Source organism: Tamandua tetradactyla, chromosome 3 (assembly GCF_023851605.1).
Source record: "Tamandua tetradactyla isolate mTamTet1 chromosome 3, mTamTet1.pri, whole genome shotgun sequence".
Lineage (NCBI taxonomy): Eukaryota > Metazoa > Chordata > Mammalia > Pilosa > Myrmecophagidae > Tamandua > Tamandua tetradactyla.
In genome coordinates this window covers 75,383,930-75,401,587 of record NC_135329.1, presented here as the reverse complement: position 1 = coordinate 75,401,587, position 17,658 = coordinate 75,383,930, and the positions used below count along the sequence as shown (strand labels likewise).

Here is a 17,658-nt window from a genome sequence, read left to right as displayed (position 1 = left end):
TATTGATTGGGTGGGCTATTTTTGTGCCAGCTGTTTCCATGGAGATGTGACTCATCCAATTGTGGCTGGGATTTTTGATTAGATGATTCCATGGAGATGTGCTTCCACCCATTCATGGTGGGTCTTAATCTGCCTACTGGAGCCTTTTAAGAGGGAACCATTTTGGAAATGGCAGATAGAAATGACAGAGCTAACATGAGACCCAGATATTGGAAATACAGAAAGAAAATGCTTCCAAGGAACCAGCTTGAAACAAGAAGCCAAATGACCAGCAGACACAAGCCACATATCTTTCCAGCTAACAGAGATGCTCCAGACCACTCAGCCTTCCTTAAGTTAAGGTATCTCTCTATAGATACCTTAGTTTTGACATTTTTATGGACTTAGACCAGTAAATTTGAAAATTAATAAATTCCCTTTTAAAAAGCCATTCCATTTTTGGTATATTGCATTCTGGCAGCTTTAGAAAAGCAATACACATATTCAATATACTATAGTATAAATATAATTATTATATGCACTGGGAAACCAAAAAATTTGTGTGACCCATTTTATTGCAGAGATTTGAAACTAAAAGTGCAGTGTTTACAAGTATGCTTCTACTGTGCTAATTTTCTATGACTGCTATAACAAAGTAGTGCAAACTGAGTAGCTTAAAATAAAGAAATTAATTGTTCAACAGTTCTAGAGGCACAATTTTGAAATCTGTAGGGGACAATCTTTTCTTGCTTCTTTCAGGTTTCTGATGGTTTGCCGGCAGTCCATGGGCAACAAACATCTGCCTGTGCCACATGTTTTACTCTCATGTGTCCATATGCCTATAGCTAATGCTCTCTATTTATAAAACACCAATAATCTTGGATCAGGGCCAATCCTAATCTCATTTGGCCTCATTTCAGTATCCTCAAAGATTCTATTTTCATATGAGTTGCATTAATGTATTTTGAAGGGATATAATTGAACCATGATATATACCTTTTCGTTTCTTCCTTTAAATCATTATAAATAATAAAGCCTATAAATATATTTTAGAAACAGAATTTTCAATTAATTAAGGTGAATTATTTATAATTCTTCTTCTCTCTTCTAATATTAAAAATAAGTGTGAGGTGAAAATCTTGTGTTAATTTACAACAGCAAAAAGAACCAGACAGACAGGAAATGTTGAGTGGTGAAAGATTTCCACATATTTTTCAAAATATACAAAGGAGTGTTAGATATCTGACTTAGCAAAGTGGAAAAAATTACGGTGATCTGAGGAGGCATAGGGAGAATAACAAGCTGATTCAGCTGCAAAGTGCCTGAGATGCTAGAAATCTGGAGTACCAGGTTCCCCAGAGTGTAGAAGGGAACACACATTGAATTGGAGGCAGATTATTTAACTGCCCCAGGTGATTTTCCTCACAGCTAGGAAACACCTCTTCCATATTGTCCTGCAGAAGATTGGACTTCTCTTCTTGTTGTTGTTTTTAGAAATTATGCTAGAGAATTTCTGGTATTACTATGGGGGACAGTGATGAAAATATGCAGCTGCAAATTCAAGGGCTAAATCAAAATCTACATAGTGAACCATTGGTCCCTTACCTCATGCTGATCCCAGTATGCCCATTGCCAGAGCACAGCCTTGCCAATATTCCATTGTTGTGACACATCGCAACTAGATAGGTGGGTGGTGGTTGTTTTTTTTTTATTTTCCAGGAGAAAATATATACCTGATACTATATTGCCTGGTTACCCACAAACATAGATTAAGCCCCAAACACAGAAACCATTTTTATACATTCAAAGATTTCAAAGAATTTTTATTTCCTTAGCTTTCAATATAAATTGAGATTATCTGCTTCCAGGAAGGATGGCAGGAGTAATGAGTTGGAGTGGACAGATTGATGGAATTCTGTCTTCAAACTAAAGTAAAAAGGATTTCTACTCTATATATTAAGTGCAGTGACTTCTCTGTTTTCCTAACAATTCAGTTCTGGTCCTAAACTTGCAAATTAAGTCATGTAATTTACTAGACTGATTTTCCAAAGGCTACTGGTCATCTATTAAGATCTGGGTTGGTTTCTAAAGCTGTTCACCTTACACTTCATCCCAAGTAACCTAACATTGAATTTCTATCACTTATTTTAAAATTCTCTACAGATTTCTTACCATGAAGTAATTTTAGGCTGCTGTTAATTGCTATTTTGCATGTCATAAAAAATTACTATAGCTATTTTGGAGATAATGAATTAGTAGCGTTCTTTAGGGCTTTTTAGTGATTATAAACAGAATTTATTATGTGGTCCTTGCACTGTCAGGTTAATCATAAGGGGAGAGCAGTCTCCTGTCATATCTTACTCTGTGAGCTTGTATGTGATTCACCTGCTTTTTCTTACCCTACTTTGAAAGTTCTTTGTATATCTTTCTAAAATTTTATGTCTTTATGTTTTCTCAAAATATCTGCTTACAGATAGTTTAGGATTGCTAAGGCACAAATTTTCTTGCCATGCGTTGTTCAAGCTTCCCTCTTCTCTTTCTAGCCTTTTAGGTTCATTGCTCAGAATTCCAGAGAGGAAATCTGATTAACCTACTTCTATGGTTGAATGGAGGAGATTGAAACCTATGTCCCTGGCCAATCTATGAAATAACTTCCTTAGGTCAGCTGCTATCCCTGGTACAATCCCATGAATTTCAAAATATGGTGACATAAAAATGCTGGGTCAGCAAGGATTGCTAATAGCCCTGCACTCAGAAAAAAAAGAAAATATTTTATAAGCTAATGAATATGTTATCCAAATATTTTGGTCATTGATTTGTTTTCTAAGCTCAATTTGTCCTCCATTGAGTTTTTCATATTCTTTTTCCAATACCTCAATGATTATTTTTACTAAGTTAATGCATCTCAGAAATTGAATATACTAGATTCAGGTTTAAAAAAATTTAGCATTTGGATTTGAGAAAATTATTGTGAAATTTTCTCTCCATCTTAAACTTATATATTTTTCTCCCAAATGGAAACTATTGTGACCAATGTCCTTTTGTAGTCTTCATAGGAAAAGTTGAAGGCTGCAATATGTCTAATTAAAGTTACACTATACCTTTATTTCCAAAATATATTATTTTTCCAGGTAAGCAAGGGATGTGCACCTGAAAGATGTTAATTGCCAGTTTAAGGGTGTAGGTATCCCCATATTCTCTCTATTCTTACAGAAATTCCCAAATTGGTACCATTCCATTCTGCTTTGTCCAGGAAGTGATCCCACTTCCACACCAGGTGGCTACATCCACTCCCTTCTTTAGGAAAGCCTACAACTTTTTAGGGCTGTGAAATTTAGGATGTGTAACATAATGAGTCAATAGAGAAGGACTGAGCTGCACAAAAAGATAACACTTTCCTGTTCAGTTCTTCCTATGCCATTACTTAGCCATAGTATTGAAGAATGCTCATAATATCTCCTACCTCAAGTACTCCCTATCACCCATGTTAGTTCTTCAGTTTCAGTTAATTCACCTGACTTCCTTTTCCATAGGCCCCATGCCATTTAGGTTCTAGGAAAGGAAAATCTGATTTTAAGAATAAAAGTTTCATGGAGTCATACTCTAATATATATTTAGGCTAGATTTTTAATTTCATTCCTTTTTGTGCAAACTAGAAAAGGGGTGAAAATATATTCAAGTCCCAGTGTGAAAACAGAGGGAGGGAAGTACACATAAAACAATCAGATTTTGCTATGTGACCTTTCCACGTTAGTTTATAAAGAGAAATGTTAATAAAGTGTGATCCATCCATTGCATATCTGCAAATCTCTTATTTTCTTGCTATCATGATGATTTCTTATCATGTAGATTTTTAACTCATTGTTAAATATAATTGATAAGATTTATTTTGTTAAAACCACCCAATTCACTGTTCTGATTTTTTTTGACATTTGTGCTATATCAGAATGATGTTTTGGGTCTCCTGGAATAGTGTCACTTCTGAGCCAATATCTAATAATCTCCAAAATATCTGATCATTTCATTTTCCCCAATGGACAGTCACTATGGTAAAAGGCCTTATGTCTCCTTGACATAAGGAAGGAAGGGTAACAGTGTAAATTTGGGGGAGTGTAAAAGGTCCTTCCCCCAAAATACCCAGATCTCCCCTCATCTAAGGGGCTTTGGGTGCATAAAATTTCTCAAGCCTGGGAATTGATTAAGGGGCCATGACACTGTTTTTGTAATTCAAATTAGACTTCTGTTCTCTTGTCCTAGAATTCTGCTTAGAGAGCCCAAGCAAGAATTAGTAGACTGCCCATCTATTTTACTTCTAGGTACCCCATGATCTACTGGCCAAGGCCACAATTTTCTGCAAGTCAGATTATTTTGACTGCTGCTTTGAGTCTGCTATCCATTATGGTGACCATGTCCACCTTGCCTATGGTGATTAAATGTTGCCAAATGGCTTCTGCTAACTCAGGATCTGATCACTCCCATTGTGTTTAAGGATTCCAGCTCAGTGACAGCAGTTTCCACAGTAATATCTGACCTACAGAAAAGAGTAACTACAGAGCTTTTCAGGGATGATGGAGCTAGTCTCACAAATTTATTTCTCAATGTTTTGATGACAGATGTGTCCTCTGTACATTTCTGGGGTGTGTGAGCTGGTCTTCCATGATAAATCCACTCTAAGATTCCCATCTCTCTAAGCCTTTTAATCCTCTCATTTACATATATCAGGGTAGTTTTGGCCTTTTGACCTGAAGTAATCAAGCAACTATCCAAACAAACTTTTAATGGCCTTTCTAACCCCTCGAGCTACAACATTGAATGCAGAATTCCTACTTAGTGGGCCCATATCAATAAATTCAGCTTGATCCCACTTTATCATCCTTCCCCCATTATCCCATGCCCTTAATATCCATTCCCACTCTTATCACCCTGATTTTTGTCTATACAGATTGGAAGACCCATGCAGTTCTTTTGGAGTATAGCATATTTCCTTATGGATTACACTTTGTGCCTCCCCTTTTAGGACCTGTTGGAACTTTAGTTATATGTCTTGAAGAAAAGAGGGGTGGTGGGGATGGGTCATGAAAAGAAAAATACCTTTCAAACCAATTACCTCAGAATATTCCTTTACAATTTCCTCTGGTGAAACAAGATCAGTTGTTCCAGACAGAGGAGTGATGGCTACTTCCCCAGGGTAGGTGATTTCAAGGTTAGCAAGCAGTGAAGGGTTAATCTCTTTAAGTGGATGTTGGATTGCAGAGTCCTTTGAGGAGACTGGAAGCCGGGTAGCTGCTTCCTTAAAATGGGCTGGAGGTCAGGATGCCCTTTCCTTAGGGCACTCCATTACAGGTCTATCTAGCAAAGGCTCAGCAGATTCCAGAGATCATGTCTCTCCATTGCCATCATTATCAAGACATATATCACCTTCCCACATTTCAAGATCCCATTCTTTCCAGTAAAAGCCCTGTGGGGTTGAAATTTTAGGTTATGTTTTAAGTCTGCTACTCAAACAATGAGGTTTTGTGTCTGGTTTTCAGAGACTTCAAGTTTGTGACCACAGTAAATATGATTTTTTTTCAGAGCACACATGGAATCTTTTACATCATTCATACAGCACTTAAGGTACAAATTTGAATCCTTCAACAAATACCTTTCCCTCATCACTGTATCCAGCATATCTCACAACAACCAGCCAACCTCATTATACCTTTTAATTCCACAAAAATCCATAAAGGTATTAAAAACATTAACACCCAAATCATTGTCTCATATGAGCATACAATGAGCAGAATCTAATGGTGATCTTTTGGATATCTTTTTTTGCCATCTGACCCCATGGATGGTCAGTGCCATCTTTATTATTTGAAACAGAGTCATTAGTACCTCTGAGTCTAGTCAGATTTCAAAACCAATTGCAAAAATAGTTTTTAGGATTCTATGTCTCTCGGGTGGCTCCATGGTGGAATGCTCATTTTCCATGTGGGAGATCCAGGTTTGATTCCTGGACCATGCACCAAAAAACCCAAAAAAGATTCTGTCTCTCAAGAACCACTCCTGATACAAGTTTCATTAGTCAGGGTTCTCCAGAGATTCAGAACTAACATGAGAGATATGTAAATATGAGATTTATAAAGATATCTCACACAAAACCCTGAACATGGATGAGTCCGAAATCTGTAGGGAAGGCTATGAAGCTGGCAACTCCAATGAAGGGTCTTCATGAACTCCATAAGAATATTCTTGCTGGCTGAAGAAGCAGTGAGTGAGTCTCTTCCATTTAAAGCTTTCAACTGATTGGGTTATTCTGTTGTGTGAGACATGGCTTAGTTTATTGTGGATATAATCAGCCACAGATGCAATCAACTGACTGATGGTTTAATACAGTATACGACAAGCCATAAAATATCCTTGCAGTGAGGGTCATGCCTGTACTTGTCTGACAAACAACTGGTCATAATCATTTGGTCTAGCTGACACCAAACCCTAACCATCACATCCTCTCATCTACAGGCTGAGAAACACAGTCATGAGGAATGCCATGAGGAAACAATGGTGCCAAGACAAGCTATTTGAAGGGAATTGAAAGGTCTGCTGTTCCAGTCTTTGTCCCATATCATTGTCAACAAATGCAACTGGTAAGAATGGGTGCTGTGCTGTCATCTAAAGTTACAGATTCTAAAGCTAGAAGACATGTCACCTACTCTTTTTCTGTTATTTTACTTCTCTTAATCTGTGTACAAAATAGATCAGATGATCTTGTCCTTTCCCATTCCTACATTGTGGAATTTAATTTTGTCCTTCATGATCCCAGCTATAGTGGGCATGCTTGTGTTTTTGCTGGGACAAATTTTAAAAACTGCACCATTTGGTGGTCATTTTCCACTTTAGGAAATAGATGTATTGACTGTGATACCTCTCATAAATAGAAGAACTACTAAGCACTTCTAACTTTAGACGTTTCTATTATTACAAGCAAATGATAATAAAGCAATGTCAAACAAATGTTCAAGTCTTGTATATTTCAAAACTTTACATTGAACAAATTCTTATTCCAAACAATACAATACAATTATATATATAATTATATATAATTACAGAAATTATTATTATATGCATACTATAGTTAATCCTTTAAATCTTATCAATGATGTACTCCAAAATTAGACTTTTCAAGTTTTATGGTGAATATCTTCTTTCAAACCTATAAATACGTATCTATGATGGTATTTATAACCTCATTTTAAATGTATTCACTAGTATACAATTGATGTTCCTTGTACATTTTTAATATAGAATATATCTTTACTCCCCCTTATGAAAGTCCTTAATGTAAGTAGATATATAACTGAAGAGATAGGTATTTCCAGGTGTAATTTGTCAATCCTTACTGCCCATGATAAAAAAACTGTTTCTTTTAAGGTTTTCTTTATTCATTCACACCATGTAAAACTATTGTCCCTCTAATCAGGCAGGCCTTCACACCAGGGAGAAATAAATAATATTGGATTAAGAAACTAATTTAACTGTCTAAAATTTGGGAATAAGACAAGATCATCCTTGGCCTATGAAGGGTCTCTATACAAGAATCTTCAAGGCACATTAACTGAAGGGGAGCAATATAGTAATAACAACATAATGGTACAAGAATAATAATTCAGATTTATAGCTCAGAAACATCTCTACTTTCACATGCTGAATGCTTTTTGGCTTTTGCCTCTGAATAAAAAAATACTATTCTCACTAAAAGAGAGCATTACTTTAAGTGAGTTTAAACCATATATATATAAATTAGAATGGGTGGGGTTAGAGATGTGGCTTCTATATGCAATGCAAAATAATGATAACAATAACTCTACTGAAGACATAGTAACAATTCAGATTTAAAGCTCAAAACTATGCTTCTGTTTCTGCATGCTGAATCCCCTTTGATGTTTCTATTGAATTAGAATGAAATACTATTTTCCACTGAGAGAAAGCTTCATTTTAAAGCAACTCAAATCTTAGCAGTTTGACACTGTGAATTTTGATGTTCAAGTTTCCTTCATTAGAATCTTATTGTTTGTGAACTGGATTGAATGGAGACACCATTTTTCATACCACAAGATCATAGAGAAGGCCTGCTTCCTCCTTGAATTGATTCAACTCAAATGATTCCTTCCTCCCATTTCTGACCATCTCCAATCTGATGTTAGCTCACTTTGCTGTGAAAATATAAAGCTTATAATTGGTATTGTGTTACATGCATGCATGAACTTCTATCTTATATCCTTGAATGAATATATTTTGTTATTTTCTTAACATCTTCCTAATAATTTTACTCTCCCCTTACTTCTGAGAATAGCTTCTTCCAACTATGTTTACATATGATCAAAATATTAAGGCAGCTAAAGTGAAATACCTGAAATTGTTGAGTTGCAACCCATATCATACTTTGAAGTTTGTTCTATAACTACCTGTTGACATTGACTGAAATATATCACTTTTTTGCATGTGTTATATTTCACAATAAAAATTGTTTGAAAAAAAGAAGCAGGTGCAACCTTGTGGGCCAAAGGAAAAAACAATGTACAAAATGAAACAGAAGTATATATACATACAGCAGTTTAATTGAATTCCATTTTTCCATAATTCTTCTCTATAGATAAATTAGCTTGCAGGAGAAAAAAATGCAACAGTGTTTTCCAGGGCTTCAGGTGTTTTTTTTTAGTTTTTATTTTTGTATACTGTATGACAGGGGACACACCTCATTATTTTTCTATTTGAATAACCCATCACTGTTGTACCACTTGTTGAGTCTTTCTCTTTCTGTTAGTGCATGTGTCAGGAACCCACGTGTGCTGGTTTGAAAGGATGTATGGACCCTAGAAATGTGGTGTTTTTAACCAAAATACCATTTCATAAACACAGAATAATCCCTATTCAATACTGTATGTTTGAAAATGTAATCATATCATCTCCCTGGAGATGTGACTTAATCAAGAGTGGTTGTTAAACTGGATTAGGTGATGACATGTCTCCACCCACTTGGGTGGGTCTTGATAAGTTTCTGGAGTCCTATTAAAAAGGAAATATTTCAGAGAATGAAGGAGATTCAGAGAGAGTAGAACTGCTTCTACCTAGCAAAACAGTAAACCAAAAGCAATACCAAATTCATGGAGGGAATGTAGAAATTACTGTAGTAATTACCACAGTGGATTATCATAAGCTCAACCAGATGGTAGCTCCAATTGCAGCTGCTTTTCCAGATGTGGTATTATTGCTTGAGCAAATCAATACATCCCTGGTACCTGGTATGCATCTATTGATCTTGCAAATGCTTTTTTCTCAATAGCTATTATTAAGGACCACCAGAAACAGTTTGCTTTCAGCTGGCAAGGTCAGAAATATACTTTCAATGTCCTACCTCAAGGGTACATCAACTCTCCAGCCCTACATCATAATCTTGTCTGCAGGGACTTTGATAGCTTCTCCCTCCCTGAAGACATCACAAAGGTCCATCATATTGAGGATATCATGTTGACTGGACCTAGTGAACAAGAAGAAGCAACTATGCTAGACTTATTTGCAAAGCATTTGTGTATCAGAGGATAGGTGATAAATTCAACAAAAAATACAGGGCCTTCCACCTCAGTGGAATTTCTAGGTGTCCATCAGGTGGAGCATGTCAAGATATCCTTTCTAAGGAGAATAATAAGTTGCTGCATCTGGCTCCTCTTATGACTAAAAGAGGGACACAATGCCAAGTTGCTTTCTTTGGATTTTCGTGTGCTACTTCTGGCCCATTTATTTGGTGACCAGAAAAGCAGCTAATTTTGAGTGGGGACCTGAACAAGAGAATGCTCTGTAACAGGTTCAGGCTGCTGTACAGGCTGTTCTGCCACTTGGACCATATGATCCAGCAGACCCAAGGATACTGGAACTGTCAGTGGCAAGTAGAGATACTGTCTGGAGCCTTTGACAAACTCCACAGTAGCAGCTCACTGGCCAAAGCAGAAAAAGAGTGTGTCTCTTCTGAATCACCTTAAAAGGCTTCCAGTGATTAGATTAAGCATCACTTATTGCAGAAGACACCCCCCTTAGCTGATTATAAATGAAATCAACTATGGATGCAGCCAATGTGATCATGATTTAAGTCCATGAAATGTCCTCATATCAACAGCCATGTCAACACTTTTCTGACCAGACAGCCAGGCACCACCAGCTGGCCAACTTGAGCCATGAACCTTACCATGACAATCATAGTACTTTCATTTTTTATTAAATATATGGCTCTCCACATGTGTGACTCTAGTGTAGGTAAATTGGACTTCTTAATCTCTCAGGAATCAAAAAAATGTTGGACCTGCAAAACTCATGGCATTTAGCCGAGCTGAGTTTTAAATCATTGTCAAAGAAGGACATATTATTATTGTTAAGTTTTGTTCAATTAAAGAATTACAAGCAGCATCAGAAATGGAATCAACACTGTAATAGTTAATTAAGATATTCATTAGTACACTGAAATCAATAAATATAAAAGTTCATGATATAACTTTTGGCAGACAAATCCAAGGTGCTACTGGTAATCTGCTCTGCCTATCATGGCACTAAAATACCATTAAGAATTCTACTTTGGAATCTATGCAAACCATCTATTCAGACAGCACAACTAGAGAGAGAAAGTAACTTCTTGCTATGATGGAGACAAAGGTCATGGGCGTTCTCTATGTGCCTATAGTAATTTCATTCATTGCATTGGCAAAATGCATCTTTTAAAAATATATCATGCCATTAATTGACTTCAATCCAGATTTTTCCATCAGCCTTTATTTCTGGTAAAATATATCAAATAAGTACATTTAAAGAAGTCTGATCCAAAAATGCAAATATTTATAAAGACAAAACAGTGATGATATGGAATGGATGGTCTTGGTGTACTGTGACCCCTGGCTCTAAATACTCAGGAGGAACCTGGATACTGAACTGGAAATGTGTTATAGATTAATTAAGATTTATTTAATTTACTAAGGGATGCTTTCAAGTTTGAAAGGTTGATATTGAGTAAATAACAGTTAAATATGAAATATATAATAAATGTTAAAGTATTAAATATTAAAAATATTTATTCTTACTAAATCAAAGTGTACATTCAAAGTTAGAAAACACAGTTCGCAGTCAGCCCATGCCAGAAAGGAGCTTTCAGAAAAACAATAGGTCAGTCTAATCTCAGGAAAGTTACCTGGGTGCGTTCGAAGCATGGAAAACTTAAGCAAATCAGGTATATCCACCATTAGAGAGAATAAACACATCAGCCTTCTACCCTAGATTAGGAATGACCTGAAAGGAAGAGAATCTGTAGAGAGGAAAGACTCTTAGTCCATGATCATCTGAATTAAGTTGACACTCAGCTTTCTCTGATAAAAAAATGTTGCTTTGACATGCAACTTCTCAGTGAACTAGAAATAAATAGCAACCCACAACCTTATATAGAACTATATGTTCTTCACACAAGAAGACACTATAATTTTTCATATCTGTATCAATTTATTCAAAACACGAATGAGTAATAAATGAACCCTCAAATCATCCTTTGACTTCTGAGGTAATTTTAATTCTCCATAACTTTTTCATGGTATTTATCACTTCTGCATTTATTAGTGTACAGATGATTGGGTTGAAAAAGCATATTCCAATGGTACAAAATATTGCTACTCTCTTGTTCATGGGCAAAATGGTTGGAGGATGTGTATACATGAATGTACATAGACCAAAGGATAAGATGACTACTATGATGTGGGAGGTGCAAGTTGATAAAGTTTTTTCTTCTCTTTTGCACTGTGATTTCTCAGAGAATGCAAGATGACAATGTATGAGATTATCAGAAATAAGAAACTGCTTGAGCAAATGGCCCCACTATTACAAATAACCAATAGGTGGTCCATGCAGGCAATTTCCAACAGGAGCTGTAAACCACAGTGATAATGAACAATCAGATTGGGTCCACAAAGAGGCAATCTCAGGTCTTTCTTTAGATTTCAGAAATTTCCTGTCGATATTAGGAATAATGTGTAACAGAGTAGAAAATATCCATCAATGACGTATGTCACAGATTTTTTCCATTCTTTGAACCAGGCAATCCATTTGTTAATGGTTATTTTAGTAAAATTTTGAACATTCAATGTATAATTATTTAAAAATTTGAAAGGATCTTCCTCAATAAAACCTACATGCACACATGCACATGTATAAACAGACTATAAATTTCAGATTTAACTTACCAAGGAATTGATGTCTGATAATGAGAGAAAATAGCAGAGTGAACAAACATCCAGAAAGCCTGTCAACCTGGTCCAGCATATGCATATTATTATGCCTATACTGAGTAGATTTCCTTTTATTTTAACTCTCAATTCTTTCCAGTTGTTTTCCATTCTAAATTCAACCCTCCATTCCACTTCATACCTTCTTCCATATCAGGTTGTCCACAGTAAAATTCTTCTCCATTTTCATTATTTTGGGGATGCTGTCATCATAATTTCTTATGATACAATGAGACGCTGAAACTATATAATTTATGAAAATGAGCTGGGGGACATTTGTCCAAAATCAGAACATGTTTTCAAATTTCAGGTTTACAGTTTAAATACCAAGATTTGGAAATGAGCTCAGGAGGTCCCAAATGATAGCTAAGCTTTTCAATAGCATTTTTGTTATCTATAAATATTAAGAAAGAGAAGAAAATTTAAAAAACTGAGTTTATATTTAGTTTTTCTCTAGCTATATGCCAGACACTGGGAAATAGTTCTATATACAATAACACATTTATGTGCCCATTTATGTACTGTATTCTGTACATTATCAAACAATGGCATATTCAAAAGCAAAATAAATGTCAGAATGTAAGGTATATTTACAACAGTGAAGCATAATTTCTTCAAATGTAAATAGATTTAATCAGTTGTTATTAAAAATATGACAATACAAATAACACAAAAAATAATAGGCAAAAGAACTAATTTTACAAGTTCCTGCTCCTTATCAAAAGAATTAAATTTATGAAAATATACTCAATTTCATTAATAGTTAAATACATTGAAATAAAAATCTCAATTAGGTCATTTTCACCTATTATATTAAGAAAATGATTTTAATGGATATTATAGCATGTTGTGCTGGCAAAGGCATGGAGAACTATCTATCTCATTTATTTAGATAGGAATTTAACTGGGAATGATTATCAACATCTATAATATTATACCACTCCACTGTCATTAACTATACTGCATTCTAAGAAGTTTTCCTAAAGTAGTTTTTGTCAAAGTGCCTCAGCAAAAATAAATGGAAGACTGTTTAGAGTATCTACTAATTAACTATTTCCATAGAGAAAGAGATAGAGAGAGAGAAAGTGATATGGCAGTATCATATAGGATATGATAGGGATAATAGATAGCTTATTTTTTCACAGTGAAAGTTTTCAATTGGTTATTAAAGATATTTCTTGACTAGAATAAAAGAAAATTGTCATCCAGTGCACAGATCATGGTTTCCTTAACTATCATCAAATAAAGGACACAGGATCCTGGATGATTTGTACACTTCTAGGGCTGTGAAAGGAATACAAAAAATGAACTGAGGCATATTTTAGTGCCAGAAACTAAGGAATAACTGTAAACAAAAGCCAAAACACACACACACAGAACAGAATTAATAATGAACAGAATGCATACATGCACAGGTCCAATGAAGTGAAAATAGCAAACAGACACAGAAGCCAAGCAAAACAGGTCTCAAGGCTGAACCTGGAAAAACATGAGAAACCAAAATAAATGCCAGAATATTGAACTTTAATGCATATTATGAAATTAATATATCTGAATCCATACTCTTATAAATAGGTGATCCAAGGAAAAGTAAAAAAAAAAAAATTGGGGAGAGTAGACATCTCCCATGTAGAACATCTCAAACACCAAATGGTATAGGAGGTAGAAAGTAACTCTTCCCTTTATCATGTGGGATGCACATAGTTACTTCATATCAAGGAGTAGTGTATGGAAAATGGTAAGGTGGGGTGAAGTAGCTTTATCGTGGAGAAACCTGGCAAACACTATCTTAACCAAGTGATTAAAGTTAGCATCAGCAGTGACAAGTGATGCTGATAAGATATATTCTTGATATATTGTGATGAGATGGTCTCTTTCTGGTCTTCCTCCCCAAAATCCATAACTATAATCTAATCATGGCAAAACTATGAGAAAACACCAGTTCCTTAATAATGTCCAAAAGATTTGTCCATTCATCCTTTGTACTTTCAAGGTCATCAAAAAACAAGGGCACCTAAGGAAACTTGATGGTTATGTGTAATGTGGCATCCTAGATGGGATTCTGGGATAGGAAAATTATAGCCAGTAAAAAAGTAAGGGAATCTGAATAAATATGGTATTTAGTTAATACTCATGTATCAACATTGGATAATTTGTTCTGACAAATGTGCTATATTAATGTAAGGGGATAGTAATAAGTAATATTAGTTGAAACTGAGTGTGGAGTACATGGCAAAACTGTAATATATTTGCAACTTTCCTGTAAGACCAAAATTATCTAAATTAAAATATTTATATTAAAATACTGACCACATAAGCATATATTTCTTATTCAATCAGTTTTTCAAATACTCAATACCACTTATATATAAAACTGTCATCTAAATGTCAGGGTAAACATAATTCTTTACAATATTAGAATTCTTGTTAACTTTCACCTTTATTATTTTTTAATTTATTTTTTCAAATCTGGAATGATTCGCGAATTTGAGTGACATACTTGCACAGGGGGCATGCTAATCTTCTCTCTATTGTTCCAATTTTAGTATATGTGCTGTCAAATCAAGCACCACCTTTAATTTTAGTAATAGAAACTAAGTAAAAGAGATAGGTAGCTGTGATCTTTGTTGCACATACTGTGTGACAGTCACTATAATCATAAAAATTTGACATGCTAACAGTTAAATCTACTCCACATCTGTTACAGTCATGATTATTTCACTTAATTTCTATGTTTAAGTGAGGCTAAGAGATGCTAATCAATTTGTCTTAATTGTATAACTAGGGAAGATCAATATTGGAACTGTAGTCTTATAAGGTCAAACAAAAGCCCCTGGTTTATATTATTGTTTATTTATGTATTTATCACTATTTATTATTTATTTGTCTTAATAGATTTCTTTTAGAGGAGTTTTAAGTTTAAAGCAAACTTTGCAGAAAATACAGTTTTCCCTATACCCACTTCCCCAGTTTCTCCTATAATTAATATCCTGCATTAGTTTGGTACAATTGTTACAATTAATGAATAACAATTGATACCTTTTCATTATACTGAAGTCTGTAGTTTATATTATGTTTTGCTCTTTGTGAACACTCTTCACACTTCACTCTTCAATTATTAATAGTTATTGAGAGAAAGGCATTTGCCATATGAATAACTATATACCAGGCCCCAGGGGATGTGTTGATTTACTGAAGCAATTATACCACATCTAAAATAGCAGCTGCAATTGCAGTCACCACCTGCTTGAGTTTACAATAATCCAATCTCATCTTCCAAGACCTATCTGTTTTCTACACAGGTCAAATAAGAGAATTGAGTGGGAATGTGGAGGGAATCACCACCCCTGCATCCTTCAAGACCTTAAGAGTGGCACTAATCCCTGCAATCCCTCCAGGAGTCTGATATATCTTCAAAAATTTACTATTTTACTAGGTGGGGGCAGTTCTAGTAGCTTCCACTTGGCCTTTCCTACCATAATAGACTTTACTCAATGAGTCAGAGTCAATGTGGGGATTCTACCAGTTATCAGTATGCCTACTCAAATTATGAATTTTGGAACTGGGGAAATAACTATGAAATGTGTCCAGGGACCCACTATGAGATGGACCTGAGCTGAAACTCCATTAATCACCTGACCTCCACAAACCCCACTCTGACCAGTAGACCCAGAGACATTTTGGGTCCCCTGGAATTAATGCCACTTCTGAACCAGAGTCTTATCTATGAAATATATGATCATTTCCTTTTTGCCAATTCAGACTTACCTTGATAAAAACCTATATGTCTCCTTGGGGAAGGATTGGAGGAAGATTAATAGTATGAATTTGTGGCATTGTTCTCCCCCAAGTGGACCTGGCTTCCCTTTCATTCAAGGGGCTCTGGGTCTGAAACTGTCTCAAGTCTGGAAATTGATTAAGGGGTCATGAATTTCTGTTTTTGTAATTCAAGTTAGAATTCTGTTTATTTGACCTAGAATGCCTCTGCTTATGCAGCTCAAAAATAATTTAGTAGAATTCTCATCTACATGACTTCTAGATACACAATGATCTACTAGCCAAGTTCACAGGTCTGCAGATCAGATTATTTTTGCTCCTGCTTTGACTCTGCTGCCCATTATAATACCCATATCCACCTTGTCTTTGGTGTTTAAGTGCTATCACTTGGCATCTGCAAACTTGGGATCCAATTACTCCACAGCATTTAAGGATTCCAGATCAGTGACTACAGTTCCCACAGTAATATCTGACTTACAGAGAATGGGAAATACAGAGTAGCTATTCAGGAATAATAGAGCTAGTCTCACAAATGTATTTCTCTCAGTTCTGGGAAAAGGTGCATCCTCTGGACTTGCTGGGTATATGGGCAGGTTTTCCATGATAAATCCACTCTAACATTCCAATCTCTCTAAGACCTTGGATCTCCTCACCTACGTTATGCCAGTGCAGTTGTGACATTTCAACTTTAGATAATGTCAGCCACCTTTTGATCCATGTTTTAGCCAACAACCAAAATAAACTGTTAATAATGCATCTTTTAATCCCTCAAACTATAACACTGAATGCAGAATCTCTGCTTGGTGGGCCCATATCAATAAATTCAGCCTGATCCAGCTTTATATTCCTTCCATCATTATCCCACACACTTAAAATCTGTTCCTACACACATTCCCTGATTTCTGTCTACGTAAATTGGAAACTTCATGCAGTTCTTTTGGAGTATAGTCTACCTCCTCAGGTAACACATTGTACCTCACCTTTAGGGGGCTGTTGGACCTTAAATCTAGTCATAAGTCTGTTAGAAAAGAGGGATGGTGGGGGTGAGTCATGAAAAGAATTAGAAGTATCTTCCAGGCCAATTACTTCAGGGCATTTCCTTGCTGTTTCATCTGGCGAAATAGGATTAATCACTCCAGGCAGGGGAACAAGGGCTGTTTCCCTGTGGGGGTTAATTACCTGCTTCACAGGCACTGAGGGGTTAATCCCTTCAGGTAGAGCTTGGGTGGTCACCTACTCAGGGCAGGCTGGAGGTAGGGTGGCCTTGTCCTCAGGGCAGATTATTACAGAGTTATCCAGAAAAGTTTCAGCGCAATCTAGGACTTCAATGTCACCACAGCCATCATTATCAATCCATTTGTCACCATCCCATTTTTCAGGGTCCCAATCAATGCTCTCACTTCAATGGCATATATCATGCAAAGTCGAGATTTCAGTTTATGTTGTAAAGTTGCTACTCTAATGATGAGACTCCGGGTCTGATTTTCAGAGATCTCGTCTGTGGCTGAAGGAAATAAGATTTTCCTTCAGGGCACTCATAGAACCTTTTACATCCTTCATACTGTGTGTAAGCTTCTCATTGAAAGCCTTCAGCTTTTTCGTTTCCCTC

General features: G+C 35.8%; 1 long non-coding RNA gene and 1 other non-coding gene across 2 annotated transcripts; both read right to left on the bottom strand.

Moving 5' to 3' along the window:
* Positions 1 to 11,195: 11,195 nt before the first annotated feature.
* Positions 11,196 to 13,756, bottom strand: LOC143676156 (uncharacterized). The gene is made up of 3 exons (XR_013171870.1): positions 13,680 to 13,756; positions 12,415 to 12,515; positions 11,196 to 11,305 (listed from the first exon to the last, which is right to left on the bottom strand). It is a non-coding gene; the product is annotated as an uncharacterized LOC143676156 (long non-coding RNA).
* A 979-nt stretch (positions 13,757 to 14,735) lies between these two features.
* LOC143678465 (U6 spliceosomal RNA) lies at positions 14,736 to 14,842 on the bottom strand. Its single transcript, XR_013173273.1, has one exon. It is a non-coding gene; the product is annotated as a U6 spliceosomal RNA (small nuclear RNA).
* Positions 14,843 to 17,658: the final 2,816 nt, after the last annotated feature.